Source organism: Rhinopithecus bieti, unplaced genomic scaffold (genome assembly GCF_001698545.2).
Source record: "Rhinopithecus bieti isolate Rb0 unplaced genomic scaffold, ASM169854v2 scaffold_70890, whole genome shotgun sequence".
Classification (NCBI taxonomy): Eukaryota; Metazoa; Chordata; class Mammalia; order Primates; family Cercopithecidae; genus Rhinopithecus; species Rhinopithecus bieti.
This window is the reverse complement of record NW_016827312.1, coordinates 796525-816710: the sequence shown is the minus strand read 5'-3', so window position 1 is coordinate 816710 and position 20186 is coordinate 796525. Positions and strand designations below refer to the sequence as shown.

The following is a 20186-nucleotide window of genomic DNA, read 5'->3' as shown; positions in this document are numbered from 1 at the left end:
GTGTTAAAGAGGTATCCTCACTCGCATGTTTATTGTGACACTATTCACAACAGCTAAGATATGGAATCAACCTGAGAAAATATGGTATATAAACCTAATGGAATACAATTCTGCCAGCCACAAAAAGATTGAAATCCTGTCATTTGCTGCTATATGGATGAGCCTGGAGGACATTAAGTGAAATAAACTAAGCAAAGAAAGATAAATACTGCATGTTCTCACTTATATGTGGAAGCTGGAAAAGCTGATCTTATAGAAGCAGAGAGTAGAATACTGATTACTAGAAGCTGGGAAGAGAAGGGAGGCGGAATAGGCAGAGGTTGGTAAATGGATACAAAATTACAGCATGGCAGGAGGAATAAGTTCTAGTGTTTTATAGCACTATAGTTAACAATTTATTGTGACTATAGTTAACAATAATTTGTTGTATGCTTTCAAATAGCTAGAAGAGAAGATTTTGATTGTTCATAATATAAATGATGAATTAGATGACAGGTGCACTAATTACCCTTATTTGGTTATTATGCATTGTATACGTGTATTGAAATACACACTGTACCCTGTAAATAGGTACAATTATTATTTGTCAATTAAAGATTTAAAAGAGAATGTTCTCTTCTTCCTAATACAGAGAGGGTCCCTGTACATGGGAAATTTGATGTCTTTTTTTTGGCAGAGAGGAAGAAAGCAGAGTGCCCTTCTTGCATCTTCAATCACTCTCAACTCAAAATAACTAATATGCCAAAGTGGCATATTTTGGGGTAGCATGTCCTGAATCCTTTCATAAGCATTGTGCTGAGTGTTTTATATGTGTTATTTCATCAAAATTTCACAAGGGACCTATGAGATAATTGCTTTATTGCCCATATTTTACAGTTAAAAATACAAACAAAACTAAAGCACAGTGAAGTGAAATAGTTTGGGCAAGATCACATTGCTACTACATTAAGAAACCAGATTCTAGGCCTGTTGATCCTAATCTAGAAAATTAAATTACTTAGTCCAGTAGTTTAGGTATTTACAGATATTATTTAAGGAATCCTCAGACTATAAGAATTCTCTTCTTGTTGCTGAAGAGATTAAAGAGATTCAGTAACTTGCTAAGGCTAATTAATTAGAAAGTGGCTGCCCTTAGGATTTAAAACCCAAGTGTATCAGCCTCCAAAGGTTTTGTGTATTCAAGTGATTTAATCCATCCCACAGCTAAAAATACATTTTATACTGTTACTCAGTAGACATACACATACAAATATATAACTGATAGAAAAGGTTCATAAAATAATACCCTTATTCATGCAATGACACTCTGGTATTTCTTATTCTATCCTACCTATTTTATTCTATCCTATTCTACACTATTATAGTCTATTTTATGGGCTTTTTAAAAGTCTTATTACAAGCAATTAAATTTACTTCATGACTCACTAATAGGTTGTGACCTTCAATCTGGAAAAAATGCTAGGTATAGGCTTACTTAATATCACTTTCTTGTATTACTGTGTTCTCAATTACTCTCTATTGTGCTTAAAATGAATTGTACTACTTAAGTGAAATTTAGTTGTGGCTTTGTTGTAAGACCAATGGGTTCATATGCTTGCTGCACAGTAACAGTGCAATACACTGAGACAGCAGTGTTTGCAGCAGAGAAAGAGTTTATTGATTGTAGGGCAGCCTGGTGAGGAGATGGGAGAAGACTCTCAAATCCATCTCTTCAAGGATTTCTGGGATGAGGTTTTTAAGGGGATTGTAGAGGACAATGGGCTGGAAGATTGGGGTTATTGATTGGTCGGGCTAAAAGGAATGAAGTCATTAGGATGTGAAAACTGTATTATTTGGAAAAAGGAGATGAGTTAGCTCCTCATGGAGTCCCTAGACCAGCTGACATCAGTAGTTTCACTGGTATGCAGGACTTAAAATACATCTCAATGGGAAAACTTACATTTAATAATGTTCAAGTTGTCATGTAGAGCAGTTAGGGGGAACTACCATCTCTTAACAGTCTACGTGATTCTGGAGCAACAGGGAAACATGGTTGGGAAGTGGGTCAGAGAGCAAGCTAACCTAATGTTTAATGCTGAGTGTGCTGCAGGCTTGGTTTATCTTATTTCTCCCCCTCCCTTCTTCCCTGATAAATTTTATAAACTTTATGGGAATGGTTTCACTCTGTAATGCTCTTTCTAAATAGACTTTAGCTACAGATGGTCTCAGAGTGGAGGGGCTGACTGAATTCTGCTGCGGAAGTGTTGTTTTGCCTTTCCAATTTCCCTTTTAATGAGAAGCATGTGATCTCTGTGGAGGCAAAACACCAGCAGTGTCTCAGTTTATTGGTGGAGATAAAGGGACAATTGTAAATACATCTTGCTCTGAGTTTCTACAATTCGAAATACATTTTGCTATGTATAACTCTTCCTCCTCCCACCTCACCTTTCTTATTAACCACATTCTTTACAGAAGACTTAGATTATTGTTATTACCCCCAAGCATCTCTGTATTGTCTAAATCAGTATCCATGGCAAATATTTCTTTAATGTTCTTAGGGTAAGGGTTTACAATCTGTAAATTTTTATAGAGATACCCCTATTCGAATTATATATATTGGTTTTTATGGCTCCCAAAATGTCAAAAAGAATCCTCTCCATACCTATTACAGTTATCTTTCTCATAGTTTGGAATAAATGCAAATGAACCATAATAAGCAAGATTTAATAATATTGGTAGTCCAGGGGAAATAACACTACACTTTAGATTTACATAGTTTATTAAAAAAACACTTCGGGTTGGGTGTGGTGGCTCACGCCTGTAATCCTAGCACTTTGGGAGGCCGAGGCGGGCAGATCATGAGATCAGGAGATTGAGAGCATCCTGGCTAACACCATGAAACCCTGTCTCTACTAAAAATACAAAAAATTATCCAGGCGTGGTGGTGGGTGCCTCTAGTTCCAGCTACTCGGGAGGCTGAGGCAGGAGAATGGCGAGAATCTGGGAGGCGGAGCTTGCAGTGAGCCAAGATCACGCCACTGCACTCCAGCCTGGGCGACAGAGTGAGACTCCGTCTCAAAAAAAACACCAGACACTTCATACGTATCATTTTACTCATTATCCCAGCATTCCTGGAATTTAGATAGATTTAGAAATTACTGATGTATTTTTGAAGAGTTAAGTGATGCTTAAAGATTGAATAATTTGGATCTTTCAGCTGTTCCATAATAGAACTACAAATGGAAATAAAGCCTCAATTCTTTTCTGGATCTGAGTTCCCTAGTCTTTTTAGACATGTGTTTCATCAGCTTCCACCTCCCATAGGCAGGTGGAGGACAGTAAAGACAGAAAGTAAAAGGTAAAAAGAGGATGTGAGAAGACAGGAAAAAAAAAGTCATTATCAAGAAAGACATTAATAAATGTTTCTAGTGTTGTTTTGTGGCACAAGTATATTCTAATCTTGTACTATATCACATTAGTTAGAAAGAATGGTGGCAATTGGTGCTGGGAAGATATTTGATTATGTAAGACTTTAGTCATAATTTTGCTATCATAAAATGTGCTTTTTTTTTTTTTTTTTCTTAAAGAGATGGAGTCTCACTGTGTTGCCCAGGCTAGAGTGCAGTGGCTGTTCACAGGCATGATATTGGCACAGTACAGCCTCAAACTCCTGGCCTTAGGTGATTCTCTGGCCTCAGCTTTCCAAGCAGCTGGGACTACAGACACATACCACCATGCCTGGTGGTACAAAATGTGCATTCTTAAGGTAGACTTCAGGACATAGCTTTTTAGGAAGATAAATAAGAAGCCACTTAACACTCTGACAAGATTTTAAACAAGTCACCTATCCCAAGGAAAATTCGTCTGCATCCTAAGTGCTCCATTTAGAGGCCTGATATCTCTGTAGGCACCAGATACCTTAAATAGATAACAGGAAAAATACTTGTTGCATTATCTTTTGAAGATGAGCTAATATATATTTATTGGCATTTACCTTCAGCATTGGTTAATATGCTTAGTTACAATTGATGAGACTGGGTCCCTATTACCTTTGGACAAAGGTGTTTTCTGTTTGTGTCTGACTATAGTGGCTATTTGGATCTTTAATACAATCCCATATGTAGAAGAAGATTTAGTAACTATGACTTTGGCAAATCATAGAAATAAAACCCAAAAGTCATCTGACTGGTCAAGAGAAGAGAAACACTGGTTATTGCTAATAGACAGTTAATTGCAAACCCATAGCCCTCATTATGGTTATTATACTTTTGTGAACATCATTGTGCAATGCACCAGTAGTAATAAAGGTGTTTGTCATTCTTCTTAAACTTTAGCCTAACTTGAGACCGAGCCCTTTGCCTTAGTGCTAGGCAGCTGAACCACTGTAATCACAGAACCAGGATTGGTCCTAGGTTTTTTTTTTCATAGTGGGATGTTGGGTTGACTGAAAGTCAAGTATCACTGATCTCAGCCTGGGGTTTGACAAGAGACATTTGACAGACAGCATCCTCAGCAAAGGTATTATGTTTTTAATTAGCATCTTGCATTTAGATGCTCTTCAAGTCTTTTTTGAGACGGGGTCTCGCTCTGTCGCCCAGGCTGGAGTGCAGTGGCGAGATCTCGGCTCACTGCAAGCTCCGCCTCCCGGGTTCTTGCCATGCTCCTGCCTCAGCCTCCCAAGTATCTGGGACTACAGGCGCCTACCACCTCGCCCAGCTAATTTTTTGTATTTTTAGTAGAGACGGGATTTCACCATGTTAGCCAGGATGGTCTCCATCTCCTGATGTTATGATCCACCGCCTCAGCCTCCCAAAGTGCTGGGATTACAGGCATGAGCCACCATGCCTGGCCTCAAGTCTTTATTCAATTACTTCATTTCAGTCATATTTGGGTGCGTCAGCCTTATGCTTGCCTATGAAAGACATGCTAGTCTTCTGAATAATGCTTGTGTTCTGTGGCTTCTGGATGACATACTTGGTTTTTCTTTGAATATTTTGACTTTAAGTTTCATCATCGGCCATAATTTTGAGTTTACTTAAACTCAAAAGACATCAAATTCATTTAGTTAATTAACTAATTTAGCATGCACAAGAGGAGAGACAAAGATTTTCTGCTAATCAAACTCTAATCAGGCTCATTTGTGCATTATTTTTGTCTAAGTTTCAAACTCTGGGCTTAGGTGTCCTTCCTTTCAGAGTCCAGTTCTAGCAAGAACCTGCAAGTCAGTTTAGCAAGAATTCCCCATCTTCTCTTTCAGATTTACTCTTGGGGGTTCCTCATCCTCCATCATCCCCCAGGAGATGTCTGATCACCCCGGCCAGCCTTCAGTAAGAATACTGTTAGGTTGTTTTCACCAGAACCTGCCTTACCTGAGGTCTTTCCTCTTAGTAACTTTCTATCCTGCTGATCCCCACCCTGCATTTTGGCTACAAATTATCACTTTTCCTTGTTGTTTTTGGAATTGAGCCCAGTATTATACTGAGATTTTGTTTCCCCTATTGCGATTGTTTTTTTCTGAATCAAATCTATTTTGACTGCTGTAATTACTGCTTAGTTCTCTTTGTTTTTTTGTTTTTTTGTTTGTTTGTTTTTTTCTTTTTGACTGCTCTGTGGCTTCTGATTGGTGGATTTAGTTTGTGTTTGAACATCTTCATTTTAAAGTGTCACCATTGGTCATAATTTTGAGTCAAGTGAAATTTAAAGTATATCAAGTTCGTTTATATAATTTACTAACTCACTTAGCATGTGTCAATTAAATACCAATTGATGAGTGGCTCTGAAAGTTTAACAATAAACTAATCCTAAAATTAAAGGTGTATCATATATATTCTTTAATAAGCTCTGAAACCTACAAAGGTATTTTGGATATAAAATGTTATTCACATTTTTTTCCCAAAGGAATTATCTTCCAAGAATAAGATGAATTATTTTCTTATTTTTAATACAACATAATTAGTATTGACTTATCATACTTTTTTTTTTTTTTTTTAATTTAAGAGATAGGCCCTCACTCTGTCATCCAGGCTGGGGTGTGGTGGTGCAATCCCAGCTCACTGCAGCTTTAAATTCCTGGCTTCGAATGATTCTCCAACCATAACCTCCCCAGTAGCTGGTACTACAGGTTCACACCACCATGCCCAGCTAACTTTTTTATTTTCTATTTTTTGTAAAGATGGGGGTCTTCCTATGTTGCCTAGACTGGCCTCAAACTCCTGGCCTCAAGTGATCCTTCCACCTTGGTATCTCAAATCTCTGGAATTACAGTCATGAGCCTTGGTGGTGCTTGGACCTATAATGCATTTTTAAAATGTGAAAGTACTAATATTTCTTATAACACATCAATGTAAATATTGAGTCAGTGCTTAAGGATTCAGTATTTCTAATTCATGTTTAATCAGACTGTGATTTTTCTAGTCTCTTAGATATATTAATTCCTAATTACACCATTACAATAGGACAAGTTTACTGTACAAATTGGACATATGTGAATTGTATCTCTATGTTTCCAAAGAGTAATTAAATAAAATTTTATTTTGGGAACTGCTCTTGAAGGATTTAATTATTTGGTTCTTCTTTTTCTCTCTCCCCCCTTTCTTCCCATCTTAAGGAAAAGAAGCAGGATTCTGTAAACCAAAAGGTATCTGAGACAGGTCTCAAAACATTTAGCAAGTTTATCTCTCTAAGGCTGTGGACACACCTGTGACGCAGCCTCAGGAGGTCCTGACGTGTTCCCAAGTTGGTCCGGGTACAGCTTGCTTTTACACATTTTAAGGAGAAGTGAGACATTACTCAGTATGTGTAAGATGTGCATTGGTTTGGTCTGGCGGGGCGGGACAACTCGAGGTGGGAGCCACCAGGTCATAAGTAGATAAGAGACAAAAGGTGGCATTCTTTTGAGTACTTGATTCCATTGAATATACAATTTAATATGACTGAGTGAATCTGCATTTTTACATAAACAATAGGTCAGAGGAAGCAATCAGATATGCATGTCTCAGGTGAGCCTCAGTGGGATGGCTTTGAATTCTGTCTGTCCTTTGTTCATGAGGAATTCCCTTGTGGGCAAATTGTGAGGGAGGTATGTAGCTTTTTATCTTTGTAGCTAGCTCATTTAGGAATAAAATGGGAAGCAGTTTGCCTGACATAGTTCCCAGGTTGACTTTTTCCTTGACTTCGTGATTTGGGCCTCCCAAGGTTTATTTTTCTCTCACGTTTTCCCCTTTTCTTTTAAAAGTCTTTCAGAAAAAGCATTTTAGATGAAAATGGGCCCCTGGTGTAAGGTTATGTCTCATCCCTTGTGGCTAGAACAGTTTATTCCTAGACAGGTAGGTCCCACATTATTAGGAAAGCTCATTTTTAGCAGGTTGTGAAATCTCACATTTTACAGAGAGAATATAGAGAGAGGAAGGGAGAAAAACAACAAAAACAAAGAAGTGAGCAATACTGGAAAATTGATATAGATATTATTACTCTGAAGTTTGTGAATCAGTAGGCTGGTATGAAAGGGGTTTATGTATGTAAATAGGTTCCTGTCATTTTCTTCTAAAGTTTAAGTTGTCTAGCTTCAGTCTGCAGGACTTTAAGAAAGCACAGCTGAATTTTTAGTGATTTCAAATCAGGAAAATGGGGAGAAAAGGAATAGAAGAAAAAAGAGAATAGATTATTTTGTAGACCAGTAGTCAGGAAAAATTTTAGAATTCAGTCCAAACTGTAAGTTCAGTCCAAATAATAAAAATTGAAAAATATTTGGCAAGACTAGAATCTAACAACAGGTGTACTATAGTTATTTATTTACTGCCTGAGAGACCTTTTTTCTAAAGTGTAGCTTAAAACAAAGGTCTCTGAGATAGTTTGAAACACATTTTTTCTTTCTCCAGTCCTATTTTCACTAAAGATAAGTCATAAGAAAATTCAGCTGCAAAATAAGTTTTAGTCTTATTATACTTGGCCATAAAGGCCTGACAATATATGCATAAAATCGGCAAGAATAATTGTTTCTTTTTTAAAAAAGTTGACTTTGCTGAAACTTTATTCCATAGGGAATCTCAGATTTGACTTTAATGCCTTAAGCCCAGCCTATGCCTACAAATACCTGTATTAATGGAGTGAATTCCTCACCTCTAGGTCCCAAGGAATCTTGGGGCTCCTGGGACTGTCAGAAAGTGACATTCTTTACTTGCCATAGGTCAGGAACCTGTACAGGGACTGTGTAGACAAGATATAAGGCCAGCTTTCCGAAGGCACTTTATTGCTCTTTAATTCAACTTTGATTCCTTAAAGGAGTCTGTATCTAAAAGAATTCAATTCCAGTAAAAAACCTTGGTAAAATAACTAGTGTCTACAATTATGTCCTGTTACAAAAGAAAACAGATTCTTATTATACTTATGCAAATAACTATATTGCTATAAGTTAAGCATACTTGCAACTAGTTTCCAAATTCTAGAGAAATCAGGTAGAGAGAAATATGCTCCAAATTTTGTTTATAGGCATGTACTTTACTCAATTACTAAAAGCTGTAAATATTCCAAAAGAAAATTTTCTCACCTCTGATAAATGAAGGATCAGCAACATTTTAAGCAAAAAGTAATAAAAGGATTTATTTCAGTCTTCCATGGGGTTTAGTCTATGCAGTTAACTCCTGTTCTGCTTGATATTCATGAACATTTCAGCTCTCCTTAAGAATCTTGGAAGTTTTTCCTCTATTCTAGTGTCACAATCTCCAAAGTTACCAGAAACCTGTCTTCAAGAGCACCTGTCAGAATCCTGTGCTGGTCATAATGCCACCTTTTGAAAAGGATAAAAATAAAACTGGATGACAAAAGTCTTAGAACAGTCATAGTTAAATACACAGTTTACAAAAAAATTGGTTACTTCTGTGAAATACAACAATTTCACATAATAATCATAATTATTACTGATAACATATGCTAAGATGTATTAGAAGCACAGGAATTTCATACAACTCCAGAACACACACTAATAACACATTTATGTAAATATAATTCAAAGAAGGTTAAACATTGTTTCATATTTGACAATGCTTCCTGTATGATTTTATTATATCAAATAAACCAAATATCTCTTATAAACTTTAGGGAACTAATATCAATAAATTTATGAGGACCAAAATTAGAATTTGATTTTGGAAAGTTTTTTAAATATAAAATGTTTAGAACACTTGATATTACAAAATAGGATCACAGTCATTATAAAGTAAGTCATTTATTTAGCCAAAATGATAACTCAAAGATTAAAAAAACAAAAGCAGAAACCTCTGTCTTTGAGAGAGGAGACTTACTTTCCCAAACAGTAAGCCTTAATGAAGACAGAAGGAAGTCAATTAAATATGTCTCTCAAATCTTATAAACTGCCTATAAAACTTTAATTATCTTGACCATAAGATATGATTTCCATAAGCCTTTTTGTAACCTTTATAACCTTTTATTAAGAAGTGGGTTAATGCTCCAAGAAAATCTTGTTGGGCAGGCGCTGTGGCTCACGCTTGTAATCCCAGCACTTTGGGAAGCCAAGGTGGGTGGATCACGAGGTCAGGAGATCAAGATCATCCTGGCCAACATGGTGAAACCCCATCTCTACTAAAAATACAAAAAATTAGCTGGGCGTGGTAGCAGGCACCTGTAGTCCCAGCTACTTGGGAGGCTGAGGCAGGAGAATGGCATGAACCCGGGAGGTGGAGCTTGCAGTGAGCCAAGATCACACCACTGCACTCCAGTCTGGGCGACAGAGTGAGACTCCGTCTCAAAAAAAAAATAAAAAAATAAAAAATAAGAAAATCTTGTTAATCTAACACAGGGGTCCATATTCTGGTCTTGCCTCAGCATGCCTTCAACATTAATGGTTAATTTATAGAGAAACTGAACTGATTTTCTCTCAAAATCAGCCCTTATGATCTCACATGCCTAGCTCTTCTGCTATAGTCCCTAGGACTTGAATTGAATAGTTTTAGTTTCTGGCCCTGGGTCTCATGAACACAGTTTATTTTGATTGGCATCTTCTACTGGGTCTGAAGATGAGGCTTTAACTGCTGTCAGTGTTTAAGATTTAGCAAGATTTAGGGTCCTTTTTTTGAGTCAGAAGTCAAAGCTCTGTACTCAATGACACAAGGACTGTAAAAGCACATGCAGAAAGTTACAAGGATGTAATAACCTTAATTAAATAAAAATTTAATCTCAGTTTTTTCCTAAGCAAACCCAAACTTAATAATAATGACAGAGAAATTTTTTTGATAAAATGTAAAATCTGTTTGTTAGGCCCAGTTACCAAAAGGCAAAAGAAAAGACCTTCTGCATGCTGGGCGTGGTGGCTCAAGCCTGTAATCCCAGCACTTTGGGAGGCCAAGACAGGCGGATCAGGAGGTCAGGAGATCAAGACCATCCTGGCTAACACGGTGAAACCCCATCTCTACTAAAAAATACAAAAAAACTAGCCGGGCAAGGTGGCGGGTGCCTGTAGTCCCAGCTACTCGGGAGGCTGAGGCAGGAGAATGGCGTAAACCCGGGAGGCGGAGCTTGCAGTGAGCTGAGATCCGGCCACTGCACTCCAGCCTAGGCGACAGAGCGAGATTCAGTCCCCCCACAAAAAAACAACAACAACAACAAAAAAGAAAAGACCTTCTGCAATGTGACTGCTGTTCATTTAGACAATCTTCACGTCAGACCTAATGAGAACAGTACTTGAATTAATTAGACATAGGAGGTGCTTCCTGAGCAGTTTAAAGCCAAGAGCAGAGAATATTATGTTGGAAGAAAACATTTCCTTTAGACCTTCAAGATAAAACATTATTAGCATCAGGCCAAAACAATTATGACCCAAAGAAAAAACTTACAGTAGCTGAAAATGAATTGAAGGAAAGAATTATTATTTCAGTCCATTTAAAAGGGGAGAGAGACCTGAAAACACTGAGATGCAGTAAAAGTTGAACTTTGCATACAAAAAATTATAAAGTCTTGTAATTTTATTGAGTAAAGCAGTACCTTAAGAAAATCTCATTATTCTAACTAATTATTTAGCATATAAGTGGGGTTTTAAAAATATTAAATATAGACAACTTGATCATATAAAATTTTTTTCTTTTCATAAACCCTCTTATTATGACTTACACAGACCATTCATGACATGTTTGAACATGGTTGTCCTGAACATCCCTCTTTCTTTAACAACCAGTCATTTTATTCTGGGACAAAAATTTAGCATACAAGATTGTTTTGCATATAAAATTATTTTTCTTTAAGCTTTCTTACCAAAATACTACTTTATTTCTTTAACTTTCTTTACATCTCTCTTATTTTCAGGTTAGTTTTACCTTGTTTTATACATAACCTTTAAAAAAGCTTTGAATTAGACAAAAGTATTCATCTTTTAACAAGAACACATCTTTTTTTTTTTTTAGAAAGAATGTTTCCTACTCTACATACTTTTAATTGGAAAATACCCATTTAATAAAATATCTATTATTTAATTTAATATAACTTTAGGTTCTAAATTATGATATTTGTCTACAAGTATTTATCCCATTACATCTACCCAATTATTTTATTTTAATAGTTTACCTGGATTATTCATGAAAACTGTGATAGTAATCATTTAAGGTTATTTCCCTGTCATCCCATTTTACAGCATGTGAATTTCAGGAGTTTACCTAAGTAAGAACCTTAAGAGTAAATATGTGGTTATTTTACTAACTAATTCAAGATTTAGCTGTTTTCATTTAACCAATATTAGCATCTTATTTATAAAAAATTATACAAGCAAAGATCATTCCATTTTGGGCTGAGTTTATCGTTTAATTACCCTTATGCCAATGTTGACACCTTCTGAAAGGGATAAGGGATAAGTATGAAATCTCTTGACCAATAAATGCAAATAAAAATACACGCTGACAATTTTTAAGACATTTCTAATACTACTTACTAATAATTTTAAAACTAGCTTATGAAAGGTTTTACTTAAGTCATGTGAACTTGAAAAGCATTTGGAATTATTGTTTCATTTATAAGTACTCCTTAACTTTAAACCCAATTTGGTAACTTGTGGCCAAAAACGTAACAAAATATGTGTACATACACACAAACACACATACACACTCATACACACAAAGATCCTACAGCTTTTACTTCCGAAATCTAGCCATGAGATATTAATGGAAACTTAATATCCATTAATTGTGGGCGGGACTCCACATTGTACCACTACTGAGTCATTTCTGCCCTCTTATTGTTGCAGTTTCTCTCTCCAGAGGTCTAGCATCTCTGCAAGAGCTCAAAGTGTGAAGTGGTCAGCTTCCATGTGCACTTACTGGATGAGCCTTTTTAAACTAATTTTGTTGGTGGTTCCCTATAAGGCCACTACATGTCACGGGGGTTAACCCCTAGACACTCCAACTTGGCCCCTGGTACCCAGGGGTGCTTTTTGGCTGGGAACTTGAGAGAGCAAAATGCCCTTTCTCTTCAGAGCTGAGAAAAGTCAGTCTCTCATTTATCAGTGACAATGACAGTTCAGGTTCTCACGGAAAAGCACAGTCAAGCCAATTTAGACTAATTTTGTGAGTAAAGGTAATGAAAAAGATTCTTCAGAATGCATCTCTGAATTAGAATTAGGATCCTAAACAACAACTTCCTAGGAGGAAAAAAAAAATCGGTGAAGACCACTTCCTGTAACTGTCCTCAGCCAGCTTTAACTTTGTTAGCTTTTGTCCACCATTACACATGCCAAGGTCAAATCCTTTCACAGTACAAGGCAATCTTTGGTACCCTCCAAAGCCAAAGAGGTCAGATAATGCAAATACAGGAAAGTAGGCCTTTAGACCTAGGAAGAATCTGCCCATGACTTTTGAAACTCTACAAAGAAAACAGAACACCCCAAAAAGGGGCAAGTGGTGCCCATGTTCTGAGTTCCTTCGGGGGTTTGAGTCATTAGAAGCCTCTTTAGATTTTCGTGATATTGAAGATGGTGAAAGGAGAGGAAGGAATAGGGTGAAGAAAAGTAAACGAAAGAACGGTTGTTTTTTTAAGAAAGGAAACAAACATAGAAACCAAGCACTATTTTCCCCCTCTCTTTTGCAGTTATGAGGAATTTTAGCCAATTCAGACAGGTCTTTTTCCCCATAATTTGGAATTCTCATTCAGGTTTGACCAAGTCAGGTAGAGTTGGTCAACTCTGAGACCAGAGAGAAAGACCAGAACAAACAACAAAAAAACCCACAGTATCATTACTGAACACTCTAATGGTAAGGAGAATTAAGACCAGCTGACTGTTAATCATAACTTTATCCAAGACAAAATCCCAATTCAGCTACTTACCTAGGAGTGGGTCTCAGGCTGAAGACAGCTCTATACCATCCTAGAAGCAGGAAAAAATTCAAACTGGCCTTCCCTGTTGGAAAGCGAGCTCAAACTCCAGAGATGAGTTACCTGCTTTCCATTGTCATGAAAGCAGAAAAACTTGCCTTCCTTGTTGGAAGAAAGTAAAACTCAGAAAAAGAGTTGTACAGCAAAATAAAGTTTAGATCTCAACCAAATTTTGGGTGATTGGGGATTCTCTGGAGGGAGGGAAGCTTCTAGGGCTCAGCAAATTGTCCTGTTGGTTGGAGCCATAAAAGTTCAAGTTGGTACCAAGCCAGCTGGAGATTTGTCAAAGGTCAGGGGCCACCTCCATGTAGAGTCCCTTCCACTGATCACCAAATTGTAAACCAAAAGGTATCTGAGATATGTCATAATGCATTTAGAAAGTCTATTTTGCAAAGGTTGAGGACATGCCTGTGACACAGCTTCAGGAGGTCCTGAAAAATGTCCCCAAGTTGGTTACGGTACAGCTTGCTTTTATGCATTTTAGAGAGAGACATGAGACATCAGTCAATATGTGTAAGATGTACATGGGTTTGGTCCAGCAGGGCAGGGCAATTTGAGGTGGGGGGTTTCCAGATTGTAAGTAGATAAGAGACAAAATGTTGCATTCTTTTGAGTCCTTGATCAGCCTTCCACTAAATACAAAATTTAGTCTGGTTCAGTGAATCTGCATTTTTATATAAACAATAAGGTAGAGGAAGCAATCAGATATGCATGTCTCAGGTGAGCCTCAGTGGGATGACTCTGAATTCTGTGTGTCCTTTGTCCAGGAGGCATTTTCTTGTGGGCAAATTGTGAGGTGGGTGTGTAGCTTTTTAAACTTTGTAGCTAGCTTATTTAGGAATAAAATGGAAAGGAGTTTTGCCTGACATAGTGCCTATGTTGACATTTCCCTTGGCTTAGTGATTTTGTGGTTCCGAGATTTATTTTCCTTTCAAAACTCATAAAAGTAGTATTTTCTATCATAAAAAATGTCAAACCTGCTTTATCATTTTGAAAATGTTAATTTTAATTTATTTTATTAATTTTGAAGGAGAAATTACTTTTCTTTTATAATAAATGCTGTATTTTCTTGAAAACAGTTCCATGAAGTGTACGCTTCATTTGTATTACACTATAGAAATATATTATTAATTTAACCAAAGCTGAGCAGTAAGTCCAGGTGCATGGCTCAAGCCTGTAATCCCAGCACTTTGGGAGGCTGACGTGGTGAGATCACTTGAGCCCAGGAGTTCCAGACCAGCCTGGACGTCATGACAAAACTCCATCTCTATAAAAAATTTTAAAAATTAGCCATGTTTGGTGGTGCGCACCTATAGTCCCAACTACTTGGGAGGCTGAAGTGGGAGGATCACTTGAGCTTGGGAGTTGGAGGTTGTAGTGAGCTAAGATTGTGCCACTGCTCTCCAGTCTTGGCAATAGACCGAGATTGTGTCTCAAAGATTGAATTTGCTGAGATTAAAACACCACACACACACACACATGCACACACACACTCAGAGAGACAGGTTTCCCTACCACATTACACAGTAACATTTCAAAAGATTAAATCTTCCTTTAATTGACTGGGCAAAGGGCTGTTTTTTCTCACCCAACAGGTTAAATACTGCAGAGCTAATAGATTGGAGTGACTTCTGACCTAATCACATCTTAAAGGAAAACTTTTCAGTTTTTACTTTAAAAGTAAGTTGCCTTTTGTTCTTTCTACTGCACAGCTTTGTAGCAAAAAGCAGGTATGGTTTTGTAAAAAAAAGATACAAAGTTCTGTAATGTGCCACATTTTAAGCAGTTTCTTTAACCTCAAGAATCTCTGGCTTGTTCAAAACATATCTGGGTGACACTGAGAAAGTTCAGATGAGGCTGAAAGAACCAAAGGAGAGGAATAATTATGACAACAATAATAAAGAGGAAGAAAAAAAGAGTTGATGAAATGCCACCTACAATGGGATTAACTTCTCTTGTTGAATCAAGTTTATGATAATCTATTTCTGGTCGATTTATTTATAAAATACAATAGTTTAAGAAGTTTCCTAGAAAATAATCTTACACAAAAGCTCCTTTCATTCATGAAAATACTTGTAAATATTTTTACTTTAGGAGAAAAAATACGCTTTCGGGGATATTATGCTGGTCTCTTAAAAGTTTCTTTAAAACTCTTAGCTTGGAGTCACTGTTACTTGTAACTGGAGGTATTAGTCAGCCTTTGGGTTGGACTTATGAACTATGTACCTTGGAAATGCCACGCATCCTACCAAATGTGATGAGGATACGAGGGCAATCAGCTTGGGACCTACCACTCGTGGAAATTTGCTTTTCATTTTTCATGTTAAAGAATGATTCCCACAGTTTGTACAGAAGTAATTTAGAACACTAAAGTTATCTCAGTATCCTCAGGCTTCCTGAGGCTGGAGGCCATTTTCAGTATTGTAACAAAGTTTGGTAGTTTTGAGTGAGGTCTGTAGAGAAATGGAAACTGAGGAGGTGCCTTGTGAATGACTTAGAGTTGGGACTCTCTTTGCTCCTCCCCCTTTGGTAATGTTATGGTTTGCTTTCGCCAAAGTTATAGTCTTGCCTTTTTCAATATTTGTCCATATTTCTGAATTTTTAAAAATATTTATGATCATAATTTATATTCAAAATCTATAACAATTTTAATAAGAGGATTGTGTCTAAATTCAGTTCTTAATTCCATTGAGATAATGTATACGTAAACTCACAGGAAATGGGAACTCCAAAAGGTAGATTCTGAAGGCAGTGTCTTCACTGACTTCTATATCTGTTATGATTCTCTAGAGAGAAAGCATTTGTCATGGAAATAAAGCATTTGTTGTGGAAAAGAAAAGCAGAGGACTAAGCCAAGAAATTTGGCTCTTTTTTTTTTTTTTTTCTGTCTGATACTCTCCTCTCCTTACCTCAAAAATCCTAATCTTCCCGTAACATCATGTTGTATACCTTAAATATACACAGTAAAATTTATTCGAAAAAAAATTTCGCAATCATCAACTCCTCTTCCTCTTACAAGAACCAGAATCACCTGTACAAGCATCCTGGTAGATAATGTGTGGAGAGGTTTATGGTTACTTGTCTTTCCTCACTGAAGGGAAGCTGAGATTCAAATTTGTTCTGGCAAACTATTTTCTAACATTAAAATTTTATTCGTTTCCACTTTTTATTTGAGAAACAGTATGATAGTTGGATGAAAGAAAATAATGGACACTCAGAAAATACAAATATTCTTTCACATTTTGAATATTTTAATTCCTTAAGCATGCACATATATGTTTTTGCATACTTCAACAGTGTGTAGTTTTGTACTTTCTTTCACTTCGCATTTTAGGCAAACATATTTACATGTTGCATCATTATCTTTGTAACTAGTTCTGATATCTGCATACATTCTTTCAGGTTGAAATACCATATTAAATCATTTCTTATCATTGGGTATTGAACTTGATTTTTTTTTTTTTCTCATTTCATAGATGCTATAATACATAGTGGTGAATACTAGATGTGTGAATAACTACACGTAGCTACATAATTTTTATTACAAAATCATTTTGAACTTATCCTTAGACAAGGGATTCCTAGTTCAAAGGATTTAGCTAGCATGTGTTCCAGTGATAAAATGCCTTTACAACAGGAATAAGAGTTTAAGTAGAATTTTAGATATATTCAGAATTTAAAGTTTCTAAATCTATTTTGAGAGAAAATGATCTTTTTTATTTTTTTTCAAAGGGATGCTAATGACTAACCAATGCTCTAGGAAGACATTGAGACCAGCCAACTTCTTGCCTTGATACTACTGAAGAGACATTGGGTGGCTGGACTTTGAAAGCAGACTTCTGGGTAAGTGCTATTGTTTGGGTTTGGGGGATAGCAAAGACTTAACAGAAGTGCTTTAAGAAGCAATTATCTACACAATGAGCAAGGAAGACACTTAAAAATGCAATTTTAATAGGTATAAATTGAATATAGAGCTTAGGAATACTGGTGGAGAGATAAGGTCAGGCATTATTACCTGGAGTTAAATTAGTTAAGATTTTCCAGGAAGATGAGGTTCTCTATTAGGGTATCTATGTATTTTTATTTTTTTAATGGTATCTTTTTCATTAAAACATATTTAAATTTAATTTTATTTTAGATTAAGGGTTACATGTTCAAGTGTGTAACATGAATATATTGCATAATGGTAGGGTTGGGCTTCTAGTGTACCCATCACCCAGATTGTGACCAATGTAACCAACAGGTAATTTTTCAATCCTCATCCCCCTCCCAACCTGCTCCCTTTCAGAGTCCCCAATGTCTATTGTTTCCATCTTTATGTCCATGAGTACTCATTGTTTAGCTCTCACTTAAAAGTGAGAACATGCAGTTCTGTGTCTGAGTTATTTCATTTAGGATAATGACTTCCAGTTCTATCCATGTTGCTTCAAAGAACATGATTTTATTTTTTTTTATGGCTGAATAGTATTCCATAGTGTATATATACCTCATTTTCTTTTTCCAATCCACCAATGAGGAACACTTAGGTTGATTCCATGACTTTGCTCTTGTGAATAGTGTTACAATGAAGATTTGAATGAAGTTGTCTTTTTGATATAACGATTTCTTTTCCTTTGAGTAGATAGCTAGTAGTAGCATTGTTAGGATGATTGGTAGTTCTATTTTTAGTCCTTTGAGAAATCTCCACGCTGTTTTCCATAGAGGTTGTACTAATTTACATTTGCACCAGAAGTGTATAAGTGTGTCCTTTTTTCTGCATCCATGACAACATTTTTTTGTGACTTTTTCATAATAGCCATTCTGACTGGTGTAAGATGATATCTCATTGCAGTTTTGACTTGCATTTCTCTGGTGGTTAGTGATGTTGAGCATTTTTTCATACATTTATTGGCCTCTTGCATGTCTTCTTTTGAAAAATGTCTGTTAATGTCCTTTGCCCACTTTTTAATTGGGTTGTTTGTTTTCTTCTTCAATTTTGTTTGAGTTCCTCATAGATTCTGGGTATTAATCCTTTGTCAGTGACATAATTTGCAAACATTTTGTCCCATTCTGTAGGTTGTCTGTTTACTCTGTTGATTATCCCTTTTGCTGTGAAGATGCTTTTTAGTTTAATAAAGTCCAGTTTGTTCCATTTTTGTTTTTGTTGCATTTGCTTTTGGGGTCTTAGTCATAAATTCTTTGTCTAGGCCAATGTCATATTTTCTCTGTAAACAGGTAAAGTTCTCTATTAGATACTTTAAACAAAAAGATGTTATTCTTGATGCTAACTTCTAGGTCTATCCTCAATTTTGTGCCAGTTCTCTGTTCCAAGGCTTTGCCTTAGATTTATGCTGAGGAAAAGATATTTCACTGATTAAAATTTTAAGCATAGAAGTGTCCATTCTTTTTTGAAGACTTCTATGGGTAGAGACGTTCTCAATAGGCTCACTCTGCCCCATGTTTTTCATTTATTTTTTTCCTTTTTTTTTTTGAGACAGAGTCTCATTCTGTCACCAAGGCTGAAGTGCAGTTGTGCTATGTTGGCTCACTGCAACCTCCACCTCCTGGGTTCAAGCAGTTCTTCTGCCTCAGCCTCCTGACTAGCTGGGATTACAGGAGTCTACCACCACGCTTGGCTAATTTTTGTATTTTTAGTGGAGATGAGGTTTCACCATGTTGGTCAGGTTGCTCTCAAACTCTTGACTTCAGGTGATCCGCCCACCTTGGCCTCCCAAAGTGCTGGGATTACAGGCATGAGCCATTGCGCCCGGTCCCCCATCTTTTTCTTACATAAAATGAACACGTGTAAATAGATTTAAATGTTAATTTCAGTAGGGTTAGCTTACTCCTTCCCTGAGATACAGGGAAAGTTAAACCTTTATTCCATTTCCTTTTCCCTGTCCCTGCCATTCAGGCATTAGTATTGACAGTTGGTATTTACAAGCAATTCGCTTTTCTCCCTAATATTATTTTAGGTGAAGATTATCTAGGTCCTGAATAAAGAAATTTATAAGTATTTAAGCTACAAAAATCTTTAGGTACTTTGTATGTTGTAAACATGAGGGGAAAAATTCATTATCTTCAAAACATGAGACTATAATAGTCTTTATAATGTTATTTTATTCTGATATGGTGATCTCTTTAGAGTCATATATTTTCAGCAATGAAAATCACTGGATAATTTGCTATGGTAAGGATACATGTTCCTGGGAAGAATAGTATAATTCTTGTTATACTTTCATAAAGCAGTATACTACTAATCTAATTAAAAAGAAAGTTTCCAGTTCCCTCCTAGAATCACAGAACATTTAAATATATCTTCTTGCAGGTAATTTTTGCAAATCCTAAATCCTGAGTATATACATAGTTTAATTTCTTGAGCCCAGACCATTTTATTGTACCACTTTTGTGGTTTAATACAGCCAAAGTATGTGCTATAACACCTTGCTTTGTCACAATCAGAATGACAAGACAATCTTGCTTATCAAACACTACAAAAAGACCAAAATCTATATATTGCTTTTCTTAAGTTAGGCTAGAACCAATCCTTTTAGTAGAAAATGGAAAGTAGTAAAATGTTTTGTTAACTTTAGAGGTGAGAGTACATTATTGTAAGATGTGATTGAGGAGTGTACCAAGGAGCCTTTCAACTTGTTTGGTAGAAGTTTTTGGTCAATTCAATACATTCAGCCAAACTGTTGATTTACTACTTCTGGCAGAAGTGAGTTTGCTCCCCTTTGATAAAAAAAAAAAAATGTGAAAAAAGAGAAAAAAAGAAGAAAGAAAGAGAAAGATGAAATTTCAGAATTCTATGAAAGGTTGTTTTCAGTATATGGAAGACAGCTAGAAAGTGGTCTTTC

The 20186-nt window shown here is 36.3% G+C and overlaps 1 protein-coding gene across 2 annotated transcripts in view; it reads left to right on the top strand.

The window, feature by feature from the left end:
- Positions 1 to 20186, top strand: part of SPAM1 (sperm adhesion molecule 1) — a 36240-nt gene that overhangs the window by 9004 nt on the left and 7050 nt on the right. The window contains exons 2-3 of one of the 2 annotated variants that reach the window (XM_017863757.1): positions 14943 to 15027; positions 17080 to 17190. The gene's annotated coding sequence lies outside the window, so the exon portion shown is untranslated. The remainder of the gene's footprint in view (positions 1 to 14942; positions 15028 to 17079; positions 17191 to 20186) is intronic. The other variant, XM_017863756.1, reaches the window with a different exon arrangement.